The sequence below is a fragment of the Manis javanica genome, chromosome 3, assembly GCF_040802235.1.
Source record: "Manis javanica isolate MJ-LG chromosome 3, MJ_LKY, whole genome shotgun sequence".
NCBI classification, from domain to species: domain Eukaryota; kingdom Metazoa; phylum Chordata; class Mammalia; order Pholidota; family Manidae; genus Manis; species Manis javanica.
In genome coordinates this window covers 122,493,759-122,502,466 of record NC_133158.1, presented here as the reverse complement: position 1 = coordinate 122,502,466, position 8,708 = coordinate 122,493,759, and positions in this window count along the sequence as shown.

Genomic DNA, 8,708 nt, shown 5'->3' with positions numbered 1-8,708 from the left:
CAGCACTATTTACAATAGCCAAGAAATGGAAGCAACCTAAGTGTCCATCAGTAGATGAATGGATAAAGAAGATGTGGTACATATACACAATGGAATAGTATTCAGCTATAAGAAGAAAACAGATCCTACCATTTGCAACAGCATGGATGGAGCTAAGACAGTACTATGCTCAGTGAAATAAGCTAGGTGGAAAGAGAGACGAGTATCAAATGATTTCACTCATATGTGGAGTATAAGAACAAAGAAAAAACTGAAGGAACAAAACAGCAGCAGACTCACAGAACCCAAGAATGGACTAACAGTTACCAAAGGGAAAGGGACTGGGGAGGATGGGTGGAAAGGGACTGGGGAGGATGAGTGGGAAGGGAGGGATAAGGTGGGGGTGGGGGAAAAAAGGGGGGCCTTACGATTAGCATGTATAATGTGGGGGAGGCATGGGGAGGGATGTGCAACACAGAGAAGACAAGTAGTGACTCTACAGCATCTTACTACACTGATGGACAGTGACTGTAATGGGGTTTGTGGGGGGGACTTGGTAAAGGTGAGAGCCTAGTAAATATAATGTTCCTCATGTAATTGTAGATTAATGATACCAAAATTAAAAAAAAATCTCTTGGACATGAACATGTCTCCACGGCAGGTGAAACAAAATAAAAAATGAACAAGTGGGACTATATCAAGCTGAAAAGCTTTTGTACAACAAAGGACACTATCAATAGAACAAAAAGGCATCCTACAGTATGGGAGAATATATTCATAAATGACAGATCCGATAAAGGGTTGACATCCAAAATATATAAGAAGCTCACACACCTCAACAAACAAAAAGCAAACAATCCATTTAAAAAATGGTCAGAGGATCTGAACAGACACTTCTCCAAAGAAGAAATTCAGATGGCCAACAGGCACATGAAAAGATGCTCCACACCGCTAATCAGCAGAGAAATGCAAATTAAAACTATAATGAGATACCACCTCACACCAGTTAGGATGGCTACGATCCAAAAGACAAACAACAACAAATATTGGTGAATATGTGGAGAAAGGGGAACCCTCCTACACAGCTGGTGGAAATGTAAATTAGTTCAACCATTGTAGAAAGCAGTATGGAGGTTCCTCAAAAAACTCAAAATAGAAATACCATTTGACCCAGGAATTCCACTCCTAGGAATTTACTCTAAGAATGCAGCAGCCCAGTTTGATAAAGACATATGCACCCCTGTGTTTATTGCAGCACTATTTACAATAGCCAAGAAATGGAAGCAACCTAAGTGTCCATCAGTAGATGAATGGATAAAGAAGATGTGGTACATATACACAATGGAATATTATTCAGCCATAAGAAGAAAACAAATCCTACAATTTGCAGCAACATGGATGGAGCTAGAGGGTGTTATGCTCAGTGAAATAAGCCAGGCGAAAAAAGACGAGTATCAAATGATTTCACTCATATGTGGAGTATAAGAACAAAGAAAAAAACTGAAGGGAAAAAACAGCAGCAGACTCACAGAACCCAAGAATGGACTAATAGCTACGAAAGGGAAAGGGACTGGGGAGGATGGGTGGGAAGGGAGGGATAAGGGGAAAAAAGGGCATTATGATTAGCACACATAATGTGGGTGGGGGCATGGGGAGGGCTGTACAACACAGAGAAGACAAGTGATTCTACAGCATCTTCCTACGCTGATGGACAGTGAATATAATGGGGTATGTGGTGGGGACTTGATGTTGAGGGGAGTCTAGTAAACATAATGTTGCTCATGTAATTGTAGATTAATGGTACCAAAAAAACTTTTTTTAATAATATAAAATAAAAAGATAAAAAAATAAATAACTAAGTCACAACAATGTGAATGTACTTAATGCCACAGAACTGTGTACTTAAAAGTGGTTAAGGTGGTTTGAACACCTGAAACTAATATATTATTTTGTCAACTCCAAACGTAATTTTAAGAACAACAACAAAAAATAGAGGTAGGGAAACAAAAAGGTGGAAAATTTTGTTATGTATATTTAACCACAATTAGGATAAAATAAAGTTATAGATAATTAATTTATTGGTTAATTAAATTGAAATAAATCCTGCATGATGCATTATTCCCTAACTTAAAGCCCCTCTAATGGCTTTCGTCTAGTTTTTAAGAAAATCTGAAAACCCTTAACAAGGTTCTAAAGCCTTAGATAATCCAATAACTACTGACCCCTTGTAACTCTGGGGGGAAAATATGTTCCCAGCCTGGGGCAAATAACATTTGAAGCTGAAATCAAAGGGAGAAATAAAGTGGGAGAAACCTGTTTATTGCTTACAAGCAGTTGTCCACTTTTGCTCGCCTGTGTCTTTCACAACCAGGCTGCAAATAAGAACCCCACCAAACCTCTCCAGTCCAGATATACCCTGGCTCCCCTCACCCTTGTAATCACCTGGAGATAGCTACTTCTCACCACCCCTTAGAAACACCTATTGATATGGAGATTCACTAAGGCCAGGCGAGAGATCCTGGAAATATTGCAATTTTACCCACACCCCTCCAGACTACCTTGCTTCACTCTCCCCTTTGCTTTCAGGTTACCAGCCACACAAACTTTCCCTTATTCCCTGTAAGGCTCTAAGCTTTCTCCCAGCCCAGGGCCTGTACACACACTGTTCCCTCTGGGGAAACCTTCTCCCCTATCCTCTCTGCCTAGCTAGTTCTTATTCCTTCAGATCTCAGTGCTCAGAGTAGCTATCTCTGACCCTACCCCTCAAGAGCAGGCCAAGTTCCCTTATCATGATAATTGCATAAAAACATGTACTTTCTTGAATCATTATCATAATTACATACAAATAAATAAATAAATAAAATACAACAATGGACAAACATACCACATTTGGGATTGGAAGAGTCAATATAATAAAGACATCACTTTTCCCTAAGTTGATATACAGGTTTAATGCAATTACTATCACTATCCCAGAAAAATGTTTTGTAGATATAGACAAAGTTATTCTAAAATTTATAGGGAAAAACAAAGAAATTAGAATAACTAAATCAATTTTGAAAATAACAAAGTAGGAGAAATCAATCTATACAATTACATGACATATATATACAGTAATCAGGATTTTTGGTGTGGGCAGAGACACAGACATGCACACTGATGGAGCAGGATAGAGAACCCAGAAACAGTCCCAAACAAGTACAGCCAACTGATTTTTGACAAAGGTGCAAAAAAAATTCATTGGTGGAAGGATAGCCTTTTTAACAAATGTTGCTGGAGCAATCAGATATCCACAGGCAAAAAAAAAACCCCAAAAAAACCAACAACAATAAAGAATCCTTGACCTAAACCTTCATATAAAGATTATTTCAAATGGTTCAAACATTTAAATGTAAAACTATAAAGTGTTTAGAAGCTAACAGGAGAAAATCTTTGGGATCTAGGGCTTGGTGAAGAGTTCTTAACATGACACCAAAAGCATGGTCTGTAAAAGGAGAAAACAATAAATTGAGATTTTGATTTGTGTTGGCAAAGATGTGGAGAAATCAAGACACTTGTAGATTCCTGGTTGGAATGTAAAATTATTTACTATGTATGAGAAACCTCAATATAAACATAGAATTACCATATGATATATCAAATTCACCTCTGGGAGTTACCCAAAAGAAGTGAAAATAGGTATTCAAACAAAAACTTGTACACAAATGTTAACTGCAGCTCTATTCACAACAGCCGAAAGGTGGAAAAAAGCCAAATGTCTATCAACTGATGAATGGATGAACCATATGTGACTAGCTATACAATGGAATATTATTCAGCCATTAAAGGAATGAAGTATGGATATATCCTCTACAACACAACCTTGAAAACATTATACTAAGTGAAAGAAGCCAGACACAAAAGGCCATGTATTATATGATTTTGTTTATATGGAATATCTGTAATAGGGAGTCTGTGGAGACAGAAAACATTAGGAGTTTCCAGGGATGGAGAGCAGAGGAGAATGGAGAGTGACTATTTAATGAGCATGGGGTTTCCTTTTAGGGCCAGCACAATTAGATTGTACTGATGGTTGTACAACATTGTGAATGTTCTAAATATCACTAATAATAAATTTTATTTATATATTCTATACCATAATAAAAAATGGTGAATGTTGTTGTATGTAAATTATATCTCAATAAAACTGACATAAAATGTTAATTGGGACATTAATGGATGTTAAAAGTTGTAGATAACAGTATAATGAAGATCAGGATAGTTACATAGTCAAACTATCTCCCTACAGAAGTACTTATTTAATTAAAAAAAACAGTAGCATTACAGTAGAAAAGCTTGGCAGATGTTAATCATGATAGTTCATTTCATGTGCCAACTTGGAGGATGGATTTGGACGAGATTAACAATTGAATTGGTAACTGTAAGTAAGTAGACTGCTCTCCATAATGTGGGTGGGCCTCATTCAATCAGTTGGAAGCCTGAATAGAACAAAAAGACTGCCTCTCCAGCAAGAGGGGATTCTCCAGCACACTGCCTTCAGATTTTATCTGTACCATCAGCTCTTCTGGGTCTCCAGCCTGCTGGCCCACACTGCAAATTTGAACTTTCTAGCCTCCGTAATTGGGCAAGCTGATTTCTTATAATAAATAAATAAATAAATATACATAGATGATAGAGATAGAGATACATCTATCTCTTGTTTGTTTCTCTCGAGAGCCCTTAATCAAATGACCGAAGTTAACATCACCACTAACAGTAACTGCTATGCACATCCTGATGTAATATATCCCAAAGTGAGAAGGATACACCACAACTTCAGTGGTATTCCTGCAAAAATGAATATCCTAAATCTAATCATGAGCAAACAGCTGCCAAACCCAAACTAGAAAATGACTGCCTAGCACTCTTCAAAAATGTCAGTATTGTGACAGACAAAAAGAATGAGAAATGTATTTCTGATAAGAGAAGACTATAAAGAGAACTATCAACTATATGCAATGTGTGATCCTGGATTGAATAGGGGGAGGGGGATATCTATGAAGGGCATTTTTCCAACCAGTAATTAAATTGGGATATTGACCATAGTCTTGATAATAGCATTGATTCAATGTTAAGTTTGTTGAATTTGACAACTATTCTGTGTTTCTGTAAGAGTATCCTTGTTCTTCAGAAACACACATTGAAGTATTTAGTGGTAAAGAGGCATGGCATATATAAACATATTTTCAAAGGGTATAGAAAAAAATGCTATTCTTGCAATTTTTGTATAAATTTTGAAGTTTTTTTGAATGAGTTTAAAAATCAAGTGTATGATTTGTTTGATGTCTTTCATGAGGGGTGGGATCCACCACTGCCTTGCTTCCTGCTGTAGCTTCAGCTCTAGCACATAGTAGGCTGCAACAAGAAATGTTTGTTGAGTGAATAAATGAACGAATTAACTAAGCCAGCTTTCAGTTAGGGCTATTAGACAAGGGCTGGGATTTTGGAAATCAAGCTTGAGACAGGCAGGAGGCAAAACTTTTCTCTTTCTCTAAACCTGATGCTTCTGGAGCTGAAATCTGAGAGTGCAGATGCTTTTGAGGCTGGAGGGAGCAAGACCACTGCTCCCAAAGGCAGGGAGGCTGCCCACAAACAGAAGACAATTCAGCTGTGTTGTCCAACAGATTACCTAGCTGAGGGTTATTTTCCAAGGCTGAATCCTTCAGGTTTCCCTTACCCCTGCCCCCAGCACCACCACCCTTGGTAAAAGGTCGTTGACATGTTCCAGCCCTGACCTGGGCAGTGTTAGCCTGAGTTGAGGGGTGAGTTTGAATCCTCCCTCTTGGAAAAGCAGCACTGTACAGGCCAGCTTGGAGATGGCCAAGGTGAGCAGATGTCCTGGACAGGCACCTTGGTGGCCCAACTGCCTACTCCACACAGAGATTAGAAAACAAGGTCAATTTCACTAACAGAGCCTGTGTGTTTCCTCACGTCATCACTTCAACTGCGTCAGCCAATGTTGTCTGGCACCTGCTGTGTGCCAGGCCCTGTTGTAGGAGGAGGGACCATGCCTAGGGCTCAACCCAGCTTAAGAGGAGAAAGAGGGCTCTAGTTCCAATCACCTGCTCCTGTCTCCTTCCGTGCCTGGGCCCCACCAGCTCCCACTTCTGCCTGTCACTAGGCCCCCCTGCCATGACAGTGAGAACAGTCCTTTCTTTAGCAGTTCCTTTTTTTTTAGGGCTAGCCAAGACTAATGGGAATTTTGAAAAGGAAGTGTGTTAAGAAATTCAGGAACTCTGAATGGACATTAATTTAACTTATTGTGGTTATCATTTCATAATATATACCTATATCAAATCATTAGGTTATGCAACTAAAAGTAATGTAATTTATATATCAATTATATCACCATTTTTTAAGTTTTTGAAAAAAAGAGAGACTTAGGGAAAATAAAAAAGAAATAAACATCAAGAAAACCATATTGTGTAGTGGGTTAAAAACGTGGGTTGTGCCACCAGACTGTTTGAGTTTGACATCTTGGCTCTGCCACTTTATGAGTTTATGATGAGCAAGTTACCTACCTTCTTGGGGCTTCAGTTTTCTCATCTGTAAAATCATCATAGTACCTATTTCTTGGGCTATTTTGACCATTAAAAGAGGTAATACATGCTTAGTGTAGTAAATGCTTATAGTAAATGCTTGACAAATATTAACTAAGAGAAAAACAAACACCTACTTTCCTTATTCCCTCTAGCTCTCTCACCCTTTGACCAGCTGATCCCTCTGCTGAAACACCTTCCCCATCACTGCTTAACTCCCATATAGGACTCAGCTTAAATGGCACCTCCCCACCGCCACCAGGTTAGGTGTTCCTCCTAAAACTTCCCTGTTAAAAGCTTTCCTGATATCTATAACACACCACTCATGCTAATGTACTGTAGCTGTATATTTGCCTTTTTTATTAAAGTAGAAGCCTTTTAAAAAAGAGGCTATGCTTTAGCTCTATATTCTCTACCCTTTCCCCTATGCCTGGCACATAGCAGACCACTCACACTCCATGCCATTCCTCAGCCCTGCTTAGGATCTCCTCCACCTCTGGAACCTGGTTTGTGCTGTCCCTTCCTGTCCTCAGCTGCCTGCTATGCCCGCCACCAGAGTGCCTCCTAGATGGATCTCAGAGACGCTTCTTGCTGCTGTACAAAGCCACCCTTTTCCCCAGTGCCATGTAACCTGCACTGCCCTGCCCCTTCCTGCAGGATGCTAGATGTCTCTTGCCCTCTTGAGCTGCTGACCTGCCTTTCCATCCTTTCCAGAAGGATCTCAGGTTTGGTGCAGCTTCCTAGAAAAGCTTGGCTTCTACTAATGTGTTATCTAGTTTCTGACTGGGACACCGTCTTCCTGGGAGACTGTCTTACTTCCAAGTTCTAGTCAGGACTGAAGACAAGGACCTCTTTTTCCATTACCTTTAAGCCCTCTTGACTGCTCCCTGCAGCTTCCTGGTGGCCTGTAGCTCTTGGTTCATTTGCAGAAGAGACAGAGTACAAAACACCCACAGGGAGGTGACCACTTCCTGGACTTCATGGAGCCCTCAGGGTCAGGGCTGTCCTGGCTGGAGACCTGGATCCCCTGAAGGGCCCATCAGCCCACTCACCAACCACTGTTTCTCCCCTATACCTGTAAGAGGGACCCTCACTCAGAATGAGGCTGGGGGTGAGTTCAGCAGAGAAGGGAGGAGAGGGGTCAATGGAACCATGGCTCAGCTGGTGTGGAAAGAACAGGGCTGAGACCCAGCTGGAGCTTCCTGTGAGCTGGATCCTTGTGTTGGTCTCTACACTTCCTGCATCATCCTTGTTAATTTCCATCCATGATGTTCAATGGGAAAAGGCTGGGTTATCTCCACCTTGCAAAGTGATTTGAGCAAGGGAAAGGATTGGGGGTGAGGGTTCAGGTGCTCAAGGAGGCAGGAGAGTGCTCCTGGGGCCAGTATGGTGACAGCAACTGGAATCAGAAGGACAGAGTAAACGGGGAAGGTTCAGAACCCTGAGTCTAGCTTGAAAGTCTACTCCACTGGCTGCCTCCAACTCCCACCTCTCCTCAAGATCTCTTTGCAGATTCTAAGTGTGGCCTCTGCAAGAAAGCTTGCATGGGTTACCCCCAAACATAGACACTTCCCCAGGGCTCCCAGACCGCCCCTTGGGAATCCTAGGAGAGGTTTTATAGACCTCCCTAATGTTTTGCAGCAAAACACTGTCAAGCTGTGAGAAAATTCTGCCAATAAGGAGGGACCTTTTTACAAGCAGGAATGTTTTCTCCTGAGGCAGTGATGGGGTGGGGTCACTGTTATGATGAGGGCAGTCAGCAGCCAGTAGAATACTCTGCAGGCTGGAAGGCCTCACTTCCAAGACTGTGGGCAACTGAAGGTACCAGGGAATTATATCCTAAGGGGGCCATCTTGCCCACCCTTACCCCTTCAGAAAAAGTGAGAAGATGGCACAGCTGTGTTGGGAAGGCTAGCTGCTTGGGGGTGTGGAGAAGGTGCTGTAGTGATGGGAGATCCCTGCTTGGAGTGGGTAGTCACTGAAGTGATCACAGAAGCTGAACGTGTAACTGCAGGGATGGGGAGGTTTCTGCAGTGATAAAGGAGCACTTTATAAAGGAAAGGGGCTGACTTCTTGGCAGGGATGGGGTAGGGGGTGTCCTATGGTTATGGGACGCTGGGGTTCGCTGCAGTGATGAAGGAGGGTCCCGGC